This window comes from Leptonotus elevatus, chromosome 6 (genome assembly GCF_054856555.1).
Source record: "Leptonotus elevatus isolate MCC_2025b chromosome 6, RoL_Lele_1.0, whole genome shotgun sequence".
NCBI lineage: Eukaryota > Metazoa > Chordata > Actinopteri > Syngnathiformes > Syngnathidae > Leptonotus > Leptonotus elevatus.
In genome coordinates, this window is record NC_141244.1 from 24682199 (window position 1) to 24697807 (window position 15609).

Sequence of the window (15609 nt, forward strand, 5' to 3'; positions counted from 1 at the left end):
AAGGGGATCTCATGGTGGGGTTCAAACCTGCCCTCCCAATTTCCTGCCTGTGGATTCCTTCCCAGTGAAAAGAGGACACGTGAGATGTTTTAGGAGCGGGTCAGTATGCTCGCTATGTGGTTTTCCGCGGCTTCCCAAACCCAACATACTGCAAGCTTGGCATTCTGCGAGTGATCTGTGTTGTCTGAATCTTGCAGCCCTGCACAGCTGTCAGAGCGGGGAAGGGTGGGGGGGGGGGGGGGGGGCGTATACAGTCGGACTGTTTGTGTTGTCCAATGACATGCCTCTGAGGCGAATACTTTTTTTAATTTAGCCGTTTCCACTTCGCCCCGCTGTTTTGATGCTAGAGGCGATAAATTGACGCGGTATTTTCAACAAAGTGAGCGCTCGTCTTTTTTGAATCTTTCCATAGGCAATCACTGGAGTTGGCAAGAACTAGTACTCGCACTCGGTACTAAGACCTTTGAAAGTGAATTCAAGAGATTTGTTTTGAAATAAAAGTATACATGTTTGAAGATAAATTATGAAAATGTGCAGCAATGTAGCTACCGCATGCAGTTGCGTGCATTTAGCTAGCAGGCTATGCCTACACCCTAGAAAATGCATCTTACCTGAATGCCACAATTTACAAAACAGTTCTGTGTTATTTTTGTTTGTTTTATTAACTTCCCAAGTGTTATTCAATTTGTCATGCAGGGAACCGTAATTACACCAAGCGAGGTGACGAAGCGAGCCCGTTGCTCATCCGCGGCGTCAGGAAGCCTGTTAGCTCACAAGCTAGCTTGTGGCTAGCGCCTCTTGTTATGGCATGGAAGGCCCCACCCACCACGTCCGGATGGGATATATTCCAGCCACCAAAAGACGTTATGCGGATAGATTTTTGTGTCTCAAACATGTAGGAATGTGTTGGCGTCAGACAGATGCTAGGCATAGTTGTATTTGATTGACGGTTAACAGTTGAGCGGGGCGCGGTTTTAGCGCATTCAGCGGACAGCATTTGAAAGCGGAACAAAGGCTTGATTGATTTTTTTTAATGAATGAAGCCTCATTTCATAGACTTGGTGTTTTGTTTTGCTTTGCTTTGTTTTTCCTAATCATTCAAATTGGCAGGGTTGTTGAAACCACTCTTCTGCGGTGTGTCAAATTTACAAGACAATTTTATTCTCACTTTACAGGGATTTTTAGTCGGAATACATATTTTTGTGTAAATCAATAAATAGTAAAAGTACTGATTCAAATCTGTAAATAAAAGTAAAAAAAAAAAATACAGACTCTGAAATATTAACTCATTCACTGCCATAAATTCATTAAAAAAAAGATTATTAAAAATTCGGGGCGTCAGGCGATAATTTTTTTAAATCGGATTTAATCGCATGGCTTCACCAGTTAACTCACAAATTGTATATCTGTTCTAAATGTACAATAAAAAAAATTCCAGGTTTTCCTACTCTTTCTAACAAAAGTGGATTATTTTTTTTTAACTAATAGAAATAGTTCAAATGATTTTTTTGACGTTTATAGCCGTCAATGGCAGTGAATGAGTTAATAATCTTAACTGTCAATTACAATGCCCTTTTTGATAACTCCCCACAATGAAATTATTATTATTATTATTATTATTTTTGCGCGTGGGTGTCATCGTTGCTAATGTTACCCATGTGACTGCTGTACCTATTTATTCCACCTGTTCAGTATCTGCCAAAAGGCTTCTTAACATAGAGCAAAAAAAAAATTGTTTCCTATTATTCTCAGGGAGTTTTTTGCCAATACCTGCCCAGTTGAATTTAACATCACCATTCAGGGAAAATAGCTCATGTGCCCCAATGTGGACATTTTCACTCAGGGGTGCACTCACTTTTGTTGCCGTTTGAAATGACCGTGCTTTGAGTTATTTATTCTGCGTCGTCACAGATAAAATATTTTTTTTTAATTTAGGGGTGCCCTCACTTTTATGAGATACAGTAAATACCCATCTCACTCACTCGTTGACAAAGTAAGGAGGAGAAAGTTTCAGATATCCTTTTTTCAAAACAAATCTGTGGAAAAATAAATACTCAAGAATATACCTGACAAACTACTGGCAATCGCAGGCAACGTCTCTTCGTACGCGACGGCTCGTGTTACAACGTCCTCGCTCTCCCAAAGAATTCCTCACAGGATCAGACCTGCCCTCCACGCTCCGATGCTTTTCACTCAAAAGCCGGAACGCCTCAGCAAGAGGAGGGGGGAGGGTTTGCGGGGAGAAAGTGTGACAAATAATCCTCCTGTAAGAAACTCACTTTTTAAGGGAAAATGTGGAAACAGTTCAGGGTTGCTGGAAAAGGGGAGAGAGACACAATGAAAGAAGGAAATCACAGGGAAAAAGGTCAAAATGTCTACCATGGGATTGACGGTTGCCCTGGTGACCAACAAAGCAATGGCAGCTGGATATAAAGCGTTGAAAAGTCACACAGGGGAGCGGAATCCGAAATCTGCTCTTTCCTGTGTGTAAGCTTAATACGGACGGACGCATTCAAGCTTTTTGATTTTGGCTGAAAGTGAAAACATTAATCAGGTCACATTATCAAAGGCAAACATCACAAACACTTGAGAGTTTAACGGTTGCTTTTGATCTAAGTGGCAGAATGCGAACGATGCAGACGGAGAGAATGAGATCTTTATGAATACGGTAATCCTTGTGTATATTGTATTGCCGCGTCACTTCGCAATTTCGCCGACAGTGACACCCCCTCAATAGGTGAAGACCATACAAAAAACGAGTGCATAGTTTTGCGTTGCCCCATTTTCTTTAAACATGAAGAATTTTTCAACTTAACACACAGTAACGTTATTTTCACTCAATAAACAAAACAAAACAAAAAAGTACACTGGAGTCTGTGGCTCTCCTTTCCCACATTACAGTATACTGTACTGTAAAAACCCTTTTTTTTAAAAACACGCTAACAAACTGCAACATAGTGGGGGAACAATGTACAGTAATTCCTCGTTTATCAAATGGGTTATGTTTTAAAACGTGATCGGAATCCATTTCATTACAGCATTTTTTTTTTTTTAAAGCATCACGCAAAAGCCAAAATATACGCATGTGTGGTGCAGATTTGATTTTTGCCCACTTAGGGTCGCCATCATCAACTGTACTGTAGGATCTGTGCCTGAATGCGTGTGACTTTAAAAGGCCTCAGATTCGAACCGGGCGTTCTAACTATGATGCTTCTCACCAATTTTGTGGTTCATCTGTAGAAAAGGTGGACGTTCATACGCAGCAAAAAACGCAAACGTGTTCAATGTTGCTATTCAAATGTATTCTTTCAAATCGCAGCCCCCTGGCGACGGGTCTGGTGAGAAGTGCACATCTGTTGCTAATTTATCATGACTGTATCGTGAAAAAGAAAACGATAATTGCTTAATTTTGCCGTGTGATAGCGTTGCCATTTCTCAGTCCAAACTCAATCAACAAGTAAATGTGCATCTCATTTCAGGCGAGTGAACGCACCATTCATCATTTTTCTCCGACCCAAACATGTGTTACTCGGGGAATACTGAGCTTTTTTTCTCCATTAGCTGACATCATCGAAGGTTGAAAAACCCGTGATGGAACGCGCTTACAAAACTAAACATTAAATCACATTGCTCTGATGTCATCGCCGACAGTTACAACCTCTAGGGGGGCATTTTTGCATGGAATCTGGGGGTTGCTATGTGACATATTAAACAGTATTATTATTTTAACTTAGATTTCATTTTATTACCATATAAACGGTTGATCGTTCATCCCCCCCCAATTTTTACGTGTTTTTCTTGAAAGCATACAAGTTTTAATTTAAAGTTGCGCACCTTAAGTGTAGTACCACATTGTGCATGTGAGGGCAGCACTGAGGTCTACTGGAAAAACAGATGACGCACCAATATTCGTTTTTTTCCCCCGCAGAGAATAGAGAATATGTGCATGTGAGTATTGCTCTATGCTGTTTGTATGTTCAACCTTTTCAAGTTTGTTGCTGTCTGATTCTTGCGTTGCCCCACTGTCGTGTGGTGTTCCACAGGGGTCAATTTTGGGGACACTGAATTTCTTGAATTTCAATGAAAAGAATAGAGAAGCTACCGTGTTTGGTCACAATGCCTCATATTTGTGTGAACGAGTTCACATGTTCTCTATATAACAGATTTTCACCTATTGCAGTCGGGTCTGGAATGTATCAGGCTTCACTGTCATATATTTCATTTACTGGGTGAAAGTGCATCTTTCGACGGCATTTATGGCCCACAAGTGTGCAGTAAACAGTGTCCCAGTGTCCGCGTGTCAGTCCAAGGTGGATCCCAGCGTGTTAATGACCTTTATTGTCCCCTGGAGCTCAACTTTTCGTCGTCCTCCCAGTCAAACGGGCATGTACCAACACGTAAGGAAATTACAGACGATAAAGCTTTTGCTGCAGAACTGCATGAACACACACACGCGCGCGCGCGCGCACAGGCGGCTCTTTTTGAAGCGCAAATTTTCCTCCCAGTTTCTGTTTCTGCCTGAGGGTCCCATATCAACAACTCTCAGCCTTTTGCTGCCTCATTGCTGTGCTTTACTGCAAAAGCCTTCAATCTGACTCATGATAGCCCAGGGGCCGTAATGCTATGCTGTTTTGCCATCAACGCTCTGTAATAAAGTTGCCTTCACAAGCAGCGGGGTCCACATTAAATGGCCTAAACAAGCTGGTTTGTAACACTAAAAGACAATTCAGAGTTGATGTTGGGAATTAATAGGATGAAATAACAATAATGATAAATAAACACATTAGGTTACCCATGATGGTTTGGTTTGTATCACAAAAAGATAACTTACAGTTCAAATAATATACAATACAACTTTTTAAATTAAATGCATTTGCATGTAATCTTTTAGAAGTGATTGTTTGCAAACATTTATTCAGGCATTTAATTGAACTTATGTGCAATACAGTTTATTTAATGATTATTTAAGTATTTTCCGCTTGTTTCCCGACATTTAGAGGCAGTATTCATGTTTAACTATCAATAATATTAGAGTGACTTCATGTTTTTTTTTTAGGACTAAAGCCTACCAGTCCGGTTTCTACTGTATTGTGATTATTATTGGGAGCAAAGGGTTAACAAGGCATGGAATCAGAGCTCCTGTGCAGTATTTTAAAAGGCTTTTCACACACACTTCAGTTTCACTCTAAAGTTGTTGTCAGACACAAAGCCCCGCCCACCGCAGCTTCTCATTGGATCATGCGCCGTCTTGAATATCCAACGAGGCACCTTGCTCTCAGCCGTGATTGGCCACAGCCGGTGCAGTTATGTAAATGAGCACCTGGTGGCGCCCGCTGTGGGCCGGCTGCCTGCCTGCTGCCTCGCCAGTCGCCACAACCAGCGAGCTCACATTCACGGACGGACGCGGAACTGTCTGGCTTCTCCTTCGCAACATTAACCGGACTTTTTTTTTTTTTTATGTTTCCTTGTGACAAGTGGAAGTGCGCCAAGCAAGCCAGCTAAGCCAACTCGCCGACTTTGGAGCGAACGTTTGGGGGAATTTTGTGCCGTGGACACTTACAGAAAGCGGGTCCGAAGCGGAGTGACCGAAAAGTTTTTTGGGTGCTGTCAGAAAGTAGCGGCTGGGGCTCTTTGAGGTACGTTTGCCCGACATTGTCTGTCCTATTTACGGCTGCAATGTCACGTGTGTGTGTGTGTGTGATTTGTTTGCGTGTGGCTTGGCGTCCGTCAGTCTGGTCCTGAAGCGGTTCTGGACGGCCGCCACGCTGACGTAGCCCCCCCCGCCAGGCTCACATAGGCAGACCAAGGTGTAACGTTGCGCAGAAATTTTAGCAGCCGCGTATCTGAAATGCTCTGACGGTGTGCATCACGTCCTGGATTTACTGCAAACTCAAGCAGGCGGCCAGTAGCAACGCATGTGTTGCAAAGCAAGCGAGGTTGCGGTGCCAAGTCACTAAAATGAACCTCATTTGTCGCTATTACTGTTTACATGATGCGGACCATCAATCTGAAGATGTCATAAGTTCTACAATGAGGAACATGTCTTGGAAGCCACTCGAGTTTGACTGTGACAGACGCTAGGTTTTACAATGAAATGTTTGTTTTTGTCCCTTCACGGCCACCATACCCCACTAGTTACGGTTCACTCTGCTGACTATGAATGTAAAAGTTGAAAAACAAATTTGATTTATTGAGATAGCTGACAACTTTTGTTACGGAGAGCTTTGCCTTTTTGGCTCTAAAAGGCTACCGTACGTCGCTTATTATTCACAGTGAACCAAATATTTGACAGCTGAAACATATATTTAAATATTGAGATGTCGAGCTTTGCCGTCTTGTCCCTTCAAGGCCACCGTACACCGTTTTAATTACTGCTGACCATATTACCTCACTCATTTTTTTACAAATAAATGTTCTGCATTTTGGTCCCTAAAGGCCACTTTATACTGAAACTATGAGCTGCTGAATATATTAATCTGACAGTCGAAGCGCCAAGCCGAATATTGAAGGAATAACAAGCTTAACTTGGGAGATATTTGTTCTGTTCTGTACACAGCTTGCTATTCGCTGCTTAAACTGCTGTCTATGTTAATGTGACAGCTGAAACACACTTCCTGATGCTGAGCAGCCGTAACAAGTTTCCTAATGAGGAGCTTTGCCTTTTTTGTCCCTTCAAGGTCACCGTATATCACTTGTTATAAGCTGCAGACCATATTTATATGACAGTCAGACTGCCCTAACACTATTTCAATGCAGAATATTTCCATTTTGCCCCTTCAAAGCCACCGTAGGCCGCTTATTATTTACTGCTGACAATATTAACGTGACAGTTGAAACACAAATCTGACTACTATGAAGTCATAAATTTACCGATGAAGTTTTATTTGCATTTTTGTCCCTTCAAGGCCACAGTACAGCACTTGCTATTCAGTGCTAACTATATTAGCATGACAGCTGAAGCACAAAGCTGAATTTTGAGTAGTCATAACACATTTTTTTGACCCGCAGGGTTTTGCCTTTTTGGTCCACTAAGCCACCATTCACTATTTGATTACTTATTGATACTGAGTATCCTTGAGTATCTATTACTTTTGATATATCAAATTACATTTGCACAATGACGCAGATGATAATTCAATGTGTCAATCCACCGCTTGTTAACGTTTGAATTAAGTATTTGGCATACTATATGTCATTGTTTTGGCTATTTATTAATTTTTTGGTAGGGGGCGGTCCTGGGAATGTGTTCTCTCTAATTTGAGTCCTAGCATTTCTTCTCGAGAGCCGCATTCCTCTTGACTTTCTTTACACGGCACCTCCTTGACTAAAAACCAAAGTCAAACAAAAGGCATTCTTTCCCGGTGTGAAAGCTGCGGAACGGCCCCTCAGCCAGGTTTTCGGGGTCACCACCTCCACACATGCAGGTGTAACCCCTGTTACGCTTGCACGATCTCAGATGACATCATCGCACGCATGTGGTTTTGCCTTGAGGGAAGACACAAACATGACCCGAGGCCCTGCGGCTTGCTGTGAAAACAGGCTCACAAGTTTCAAATGAGCAGCAATTATTTATTTTATTATTTTATTTTTTTAAAGACAAAAATGTGAGAGTAGAACAGAACTCTCTAACTTGAGCAACATACTCATAAAAGTGAGTACAACCCCTCAATTTTTTGGGGTAAATATTTTACTATATCTATTCTAGTCAACACTGAAAGCAACAAAAGTGAGTACACCCCCAAGTGAAAGAAGTCCAAAATGTGTCTAAAGCAGTGTTTCCCACACCGTGTTAATACTTGGGCGGGCCGCCCAAGTAAACTGGCCGCCGCCCAAGAGCATTTAATAAAAATATCAAAAGCAAAAAAGGTGTCGCGACTGGATATACCACATATAACATTAGATATGACAGCCTTATTTGATTTTTATTATTATTACATTTTTTCATTTGAATACATCACAAGTGCAAAAAAATATGGTGTCACTGACTAATTTGTTACCAACATTTTTACTCATTTTAAGTGAAGTGTAAAATGACCCCAAAAAATTGGGGGAATACCCCCCAAACCCTAGTATATTATAATATATTTCAAATTTGTGGGAAACACTTTAAAGTGTTAATGTGATGCAATGGTAGTCTTGATAAACTGGCACCTTGCATGCAAGATGTAAATGACTCAAAGTAATAAAGTCCCCCCAAAAAAGTCCATATGGAACGAATGGGTACATCAATACACAATGTATGAATCCTATAGATTAGAATTAGACCTCTTTTTGCCCTTTGTTCATACCAAGCAAAGTTGCCGTTACGTAGCACTGCTGCATTTGATGCAAAAGGGGGGAGTATAGCACGCATAGCTGCAATTTCATGCTGCGCTCACCTTTCTCGGCGCATAAAACCAGTCGACGTGTTGAAATGCCAAGCCCGCCCAAGAAGAGCTTTTTAACTTCATAGGCTTTTTGGAGCCGTTATTTTATTTATTTATTTTTGCAAAGAGAAACTAAAGCGGCGCAAAGGTATTTGAAATGAGGAAGGGGCCCCCGCATCCCCCCCCCGCTGGCGTGTGCAGGTCGCCCGGTTGCTTGTTTTAATGGCCTTTTGGCTGCTAATTTCTCCCACGGCGTCCCCCCCCCGGGAGTCGTTGGCCCCCGTGTAATTGCTGTTTATGTTCCTGCGCGGTCCAGCGGCGGCAACGGCGGAGATGTGAAATGGTTGGACAAGATGGCTTCATGTGTGCTGTTATGTTATTAATATGTTGTTATGCTGGGAGGAAAATTGCGCTAGCTCTTTTTTGTGTGTGTGCGCCTGATGCGGTCAAACACAAGTTTTGCGATTGATTGTCACCATCTGAAAACTTTATTAACTGCACAGGCAATCTTTAAGTACATTCTTAAGTCGCATGCAAATGTTAGCCACCATATGTTAATTTTTTTTTTTTTAAAGTCTGATCAAAGATTCTGACGGTGTGATAATCCTAATTAAATATGCAGTATCACGGTATTGAAATGACTCTAAAATGATCCTTTTTTTAAAACACAGCGTTCCCTCGTTTTCCATTGGGGTTCGGTTCCCAAAAAATACCCGCAATAAATGAAATCCGCAAAGTAGCTAACTTTATGTTTTGCATTTATTCTAAATGTTTTAAGGCTCTAAAATACCTCACCGCACAGTTGATACACTTTTCTCATCGATTCATTGACATTTTCTCATATTTCTCTCTTGTTTAAACCTTCTCAATGTTCAAACCTTCATACATTTGATAAAACAGGTACATAACTGTTAAAAAAAAAATGCATGCAAAATTGCACACAAAAAATTCGCGAAAAGTGAACCGCGACGGTATATTGTGGATTTGCTCCATCGCATAACTCATAATTTGCCCCCCCCCCCAACAAACACATTTTCAATAGTGTGTACCCCATAAAATTCTTTATTTATGCTGCTATTTTTGTCCTTTTTGTAATTTTTGAGAAAATAAAAACTAGCTTTCTTTCATTCAATGCAATCTTATTACATTTGAAAACAAATGATAGAAGATTTGGTAAATTAAGAAACGTGTGCCACGATAAGTTTAAAGCCACTGAACGTAGAATATTCCGCTTCGAATCGCTACTGCCGCCTGCTGACGAAAAATGAAACTGCACATACCGTTCTTCACATACACAACCACGCACGTGACGTCACGTCCGCAGATAGGGCGCGGGAAATTCGAACCCGATTCCAGTCTGAAAACTATTGGCCAGAGGCTCGCAGGAGTACTCATTGTGAACAGATAACGTGTTAATCTACTAATTAGAAGGTATTTTAGTCATAAATGGTCAAATAAAAAGCTTATTGTAAAGTTATTTTTTGGGGGGGAAAAAGTTCCATATTGCAGCTTTTAAATATTTTTGGGACATTTTTCTTTGAATTCTTCTTAACAAGTCGGTGAGTAACTCGTCTACGCTGGCACGTACACAGTCAGGCCTCATTGGAATAGAATAGAATAGAATACAATGTGTCTTTGTTGTTATTGTAAGAATCACCTCCATGATTTGAAAAGACACTGAGGAACTTGTTTTGTTGGAGAGAGAGAGAAAAAAAAAAAAAGACCTACGGGTTGGTCCGCCCCGGTTGATCATTGACCGCAGCCTGTTTGGCGCTTTATGTGCTTCATTGTCTGGTGGGCGGCGACTTATTTGCATTGCGCGTCTTGTTGACCTCTGCCGAGACTTGAGCAGGTGTTTCGGAGCGTTGAAACTTCCCAAGTTAAAATTTGCACCACGCCAGAGTGCAATGACCACGATGGCGTTTTTCAGTCCCAAAGTTCGCCGGTTCACGTGACCTCCCCCCCTAAGCAATCGGACCGTTAAATAGCATGGCCAGACGGTCAGGAATTTCAAGGCCGTCGAGCGAACGCGTCAGATTTGTGTTGCCGTCCGTCTTTCTAATGGGAAAAGAAGGCAACGGAAGACGGGAATCCGCTGTCGCGCTTTCTCAAGCGCGTTCTCATCGAGTCTCGACGGATTCGCCTTCCAATTGAATTGCCCGCTGCGGTCAGAAGAGCACATTGATTGCGTTAACGGGAGGCGACGCTTCAAAGTGGGATTGTGTCTGCGCGTTCGTGCGGTCTTTGTTTTGCCGGCGACTTTTCAAATCTTTATTGGATTTTCCTCCCGGTGACTCTTCCAACATGACTTTGTCATCCTCCTGCGCCGCCAAGGAGATTATTTTCTCATCAGTTTGTTAGGATTAAGGAAAAGTTACTGATCTGGTTTCCACAAAATGTTGTGTTGGGGGAGGCAAAGGATACAATTTGGCTTTGCAATGAATTATGGTCGCACATACTTGATTTAAGGACAGGCAATAGTCTTTTTTTTTTTTGTACCCAAGAAGATCAAATCCGTACCAGGGGTTCCTTTTTTTTTGTTATCTTTGTTTTCTTTAATTTGCCACTTAACTAACAAGAGTAGACGTTCATTCACGCATGTTGCACATCTGCCCCTCCCCGCCCTCCGTTTGATAAAAACACAAAATGATTCTCGTGAGACAGCTTTTGACGCACCTTAAACATAAATTTAGAATTTCACAGCCTTCACTATCTGGTGTAGGTTCAATGTTTTGAAACATTGAAGCAGATTGGAATGTCCGTGTCCGAACGAGAGCACGCGTGGAGGGGGGGGGGGGGGAAGACAATTGGAATAAATCTCCGCTTAGGTTCCGCTGGGCTCGGAAACTACAAAGGAATCCATTTCAATTGACATCCATGACACAGTTACTATACATAACATCTATCGGTAACATACTTGCAAAATATACCTTTTATTGTCAATGTGATACAATAGAAATAGGCATGATCTGATCTGAGGTTGTCGACGCTTGGTTTGTTAATACAAAGTTAGGGCTGTTGACGTTGCTCTTGACTTTCTTGGTAGTCTGAAAGTGAATGGCGTATATCTTTGAAGGACGATCTTGAGGGGTGGGGGGTATAGGAGGATGATCACAAATGGCGGGATCAAGCACTCTAAAAACAGTTGGGTCAAAAGTAACCTGATTATGGATCAAAAATGGGCCGACCCACTTTCTGGGTTGTTTTATACAAAATAGCCCCATTTTTTTGACCCAAGTAAAGGATCTGACCAATATTTATGAGTTGTTTTACACTAAAAGACCCATTTCTTCACAGTAAATTTAACTCCTGTAGTGTTAAATTTAACACTTTCCCTGAGTTTCTACACCAGTTCAGAGTTAAATTTACACTTCCAAAAGTGTAAAATGTTAACCCTTTGGTAGAGTGAAATTACAACACCCATAGTGTTATTTGACACATTAACACTTTAAAGTGTTATCTACTTTCACACTATCAGTGTTATTTCCTTTCATTTTTTTGGTATTAATTACTCACAGTTTTGTTGTTACTTTTAATCACAAAGTGTTATTTTCATTCCTTTTTTTTGGTGTTCATTTCTCACCGTTTTAGTGTTACTTCTTGACGTTTTTTATTTTCCAACCCAAATGGAGACAGTGGGACTCGAACCTAGTACCTAGCACTTGTGGGGGTGGGGGGAGGGGCAACGACACTATCAAGTACGGCACGAGATATGGTCTATACGGCGTACGCGCTCCGTGATCGACTCTCCAGCGTGTGGTCGGACTTCCACCTGAAGTCAGCTGGGAAAAACTTCAGCGCTCCCGTGATGCCTCTGAATAGGATCATCAAAATAGAAATAGAAATGGAGCCTGGTGTCCAGTTTAGTGGTGATCCAAATTCAAGTTGTTAGCGCTGGCGCTTTTTTTTTTTTTGTCTCTGCTCATCTAAACTCTGAACAGGCAAAAGCCAACATCTCCCTTTTGAAGCCGCGCTATATGATTGATTCAAACCCACCCCCGCCGCCACTAATCCATCCACTGTGATCTTCCATCGAGCTCCTCGTGATTAGATAGCGTCGCCGCCGCCGCTCGCCGTGTGCATGTCAGGGAAAAGTTTTATTTTGGCGTCTAAGATTGACTTCAAAGAATTTGTCATTTGTCTCCGATCATATTTTGGCACGCTGCCTCGTTTTTCACTCGTGGGCCCCCGCAGAAGAGAAACCCCTAACCCCCCCCCCCCCCACCCCCCGCGCCCGCACCCCCCAGCCTCGGCATATGAAATTTGATATGAACAAGATGATGTCGCGCTCTGCCAGTCACAAACCCTCAGATGACATTTCAGGGATTATTTGAGGGATGGAGTCTGAGTATTGATATTGTTAGATGGACACTTGAGCAGAATGTGTTGGTTTCGCTTCCAGTAAGGAAAAACTAAGGCCTGGCACAGACAACTGGATTATTTTTGTCCTGGTTTTGCCCCTTCCCAAACCAAGGATGACAAATTCCAGGTTGTTTTTGTTTTATAACAAACACAATCCTCTAAGATTGTAAAGGGATCGATAATAGGGTCTCAAACTAGTTGGGGATGACAATCTTAAATATTAAACTTGTTCAATATTTACGAAAAATAGTATTCGTGTGGAGGGAAAGCCGACGATTCCCGAGTAATGACTCGTGAAACGAACGTAATGTAGTTACTAGGGGTGTGAATTGCTTAGTACCCGGCGATTCGATTTAAAACCGATTAATCCCGATGGGAATCTATAAATCGATTATTGTGACCCCCCCCCCCCCCCCCAAACTCAGATATAGAAAATACTAATCAGCAAACTTGTACATGTACACTGTAAGATTTGTATGGAAATGTACTTCAGGCTCATGCCTGGGAGCGACTGTATTTACCAAACAGGTTGCAATCTGTTTCATGTTTGAACAGCATTGAAATCAAATATCAAGGCTTCATGTTCCACTAATATAACATTCTTCCATGCTTAAAGGTGTGAACCCTAACCCCAAGCAAGACGTTTTGTTGAATATCCCCATCAAAAATGGATCGATTCGGCTGCATATTGAATTGATACGAGAATTGCGTCATCAGTGTTGCGTATTTGTGTTTCCTGGTTGTTGCTATATTTCTACTACTTCTACAGAAATTATGTGATCAAACAAAAAGCAATGATTGATCACATTTGAGTACACAATTTCTGTCTTGGGGGGGGGGGACTAGACTCTAGATTGGTGGTGGACCAGAATTATCCATGGTGGCGTCATAAAACTTGGACACGCCTAGTCAAGAATGTCCAAGAACAACATTTTGGACTATTCTGGGGAGCTCTGATCTCAAAACCGAAACGCGTCCTAATCAGTTCATTCATTACTGTGCTCATTCCTAGTTTGACACAGCGTTTGTCTAATTTTCTATGGTTTCTCATTATAAGAACATCAATTGCTTTTGGGTAATATCTCTTCCAAGGTTGACGTGCGTGAGATTGAATGTCTGCCCGGGCCCCGTCGTGACGGGCCTGCCAGTGTGACTTTTCTTAAAAAAAAAAAAAAAATGGCTTAAAGCGATGAAACTCAAGCTCATCTCTGTCCCTTTTGTACACGTTCTTTATCGTTCTTTCTTTCTTTTTTTAAAAACTGTACTTTTTCATCTACTCAAGACCTCACACGTACACGCAGACCGCTCGGGGCCCAGTAACCCGGGTATCAATCACAACGGTCTCCTGGCAGCGTCGGGGGCTGTAGAATAGTTGCAACGTGGAGCAAAGTCGCGCTCGGCATCAAAGTTGAATAAGAAGCCACGGTACATTTTGCTCTCAACTGGGAGTTGACTGATCTGTCTTTGTGCCCGTGTGTGTGTGTGTGGGGGGGTGGGGGAGGGGGGGCACATTAGCATGAGGAGCTTGTCGTGAGCTGTGTCATTTCAGTCTCTTTAAAAGGGGGGGGGGCTGTGATTGAGGTGTCAGCCTGCGGCCCAAGCTTAGCACTTCTGGCAAAGCTCACACTTTTTAATTTTTTTTTTACAAGCAAATTTCTTTGCCTTTCTCTGAGTGTTGAAGCCGTTAAGTGCCGTACCTGCACATCTTTAGCAATTTCTATCTTTAGATTTGAGCCTTTCACTGGTTGCAGTTGACGAGGACAATTCTTACACTCTGTGTTGTGGATTTATATCTTGGATGTTTCTTATGTTAATCCAAGGTGGGAAAAATCTCTTATTTATTATTATTATTTTTCCTTTCTTTTTCTATAAAGAGCTCAGTATTGTTCATTCGGAAATGTCATCATCATTGCTCTTTATTTTTTTATTTTTTTAATATATATATATATATATACTTTTATTTTTATTTTTATTATTATTATTTTTTATATTTTTTTTTATTGTGCGTGCGTGCGTGCGTGTATTTGTTAGCTCACCAAAAAACCTATTGGAAAAAATCTCATACCGTTCACCTAAACCGAACACCGCCGTCAGGAGACCCGAGGGGATCAAAGAAAACCAAGGAAGGTGAAATCCAGCACCGACCAGACACCACCCACCAGAACTCCTCCCCAACCCAAGAAACATCCAGACCTCGACAAATCCAAAAAACATAAAATCAGGGAGGCCTCAAGAGACGGAAGGGAAAAATCTCTTGAACACACCACAGGATAATCACGCAGGTCAATTTTTCAGAGTCACGCGATCAGATTTGCCAACGTTGAACGGAACGAGAATCGAAACGCTTAAACGAGGCCCGATTATCTGATGGTGTGGCAAAAAATCGATTCTCAGAAGAATCGCGATTCTCATTTAGTACGATTCAGAATTGATTTTATTTAAATTATTTTATCCTGCCTTGCCTTTGTTTGTGTGTTCCTTTTATTGGGAGCTCTGTTCGTGTTATGTCATGAGTAGCGCGCTAATTAGCATTAGCGAGTCAGACTGGAGTCGATCATTACGATTCCTTGCCCATCTATAGATTGAAGCAAAAATCATTGTCAATCAAATCATTTTTGAATCAAAAATCGTTCTTAACCGAAAATTGATTCTCAATCGAATTGCACACCCCAAAATCGTAATCAAATCGTGAGACATTCAAAGATTCCCACCCCTAGTGTTTAACCTCAATGTAGTCGGCTTTCCATCCAATTGTGTCGAATTTCTTAAGCGAATTTATTGAAAACGGACATGAGACTTACGCCCGTTTCCATCTGTTCTTCTTTTATTTATGAATATTGAGATGTGTAGGTGGCGGTACACATCATAGAGATGTGATCCA

At 41.6% G+C, this 15609-nt stretch overlaps 1 protein-coding gene across 4 annotated transcripts in view; it reads left to right on the forward strand.

Moving 5' to 3' along the window:
• The first annotated feature begins 5356 nt into the window (after window positions 1-5356).
• Window positions 5357-15609, forward strand: part of ddr1 (discoidin domain receptor tyrosine kinase 1) — a 60110-nt gene continuing 49857 nt past the window's right edge. For all 4 annotated transcript variants that reach the window (XM_086079658.1, XM_086079659.1, XM_086079661.1 and 1 more), the window contains exon 1: window positions 5357-5636. The gene's annotated coding sequence lies outside the window, so the exon portion shown is untranslated. The remainder of the gene's footprint in view (window positions 5637-15609) is intronic.